We start from the raw sequence: 602 nt of genomic DNA, 5'->3' as shown, positions 1-602 counted from the left end.
TGGAGAGGTGAACCCCAGTGCTCCATCCATGTGCGTATTTCTCACGGAAACTATCCCCGGCGGAGCAGAACTACGACGTGGGAAATCGGGAGTTGCTGGCCATCAAGCTCGCCCTGGAAGAGTGGCGGCATTGGTTGGAGGGTGCCAAACATCAATTTGAGGTGATCACAGAACACAAGAACTTACAATACCTCAGAGAGGCCAAGCGTCTTAACCCAAGGCAGGCCCGCTGGGCTCTGTTCTTTACTTGCTTCCACTTTGTGGTCACTTATCATCCAGGGAATAAGAATGTCAGAGCAGACGCGCTTTCCCGCCAACACCAGCCAGATCCTACCCCCAAAGAACCAGAGCCCATCCTGCCACCTTCAGTCTTCATGTCTCCCATTCAGTGGGCACTCGACGACCAAATCCGTGCCGCCACTCTCACAGAACCTGCTCCGCCGGGAGGTCCAGAGGGGAAGAACTACATCCCATCCACCCTGCGTCTGATCCTTCTGGACTCCGTTCACACCTCTCCGGGATCGGGACACCCAGGCAGCCGCCAAACCCTCTCGCTTCTCCAGAACCGCTACTGGTGGCCCAACATGGCCCGAGATGTCGCC

The sequence above is a fragment of the Sinocyclocheilus rhinocerous genome, unplaced genomic scaffold, assembly GCF_001515625.1.
Source record: "Sinocyclocheilus rhinocerous isolate Xijiao unplaced genomic scaffold, SAMN03320098_v1.1 scaffold1549, whole genome shotgun sequence".
Classification (NCBI taxonomy): Eukaryota; Metazoa; Chordata; class Actinopteri; order Cypriniformes; family Cyprinidae; genus Sinocyclocheilus; species Sinocyclocheilus rhinocerous.
The sequence above is the reverse complement of the archived record's forward strand: the minus strand, read 5'-3'. Positions refer to the sequence as shown.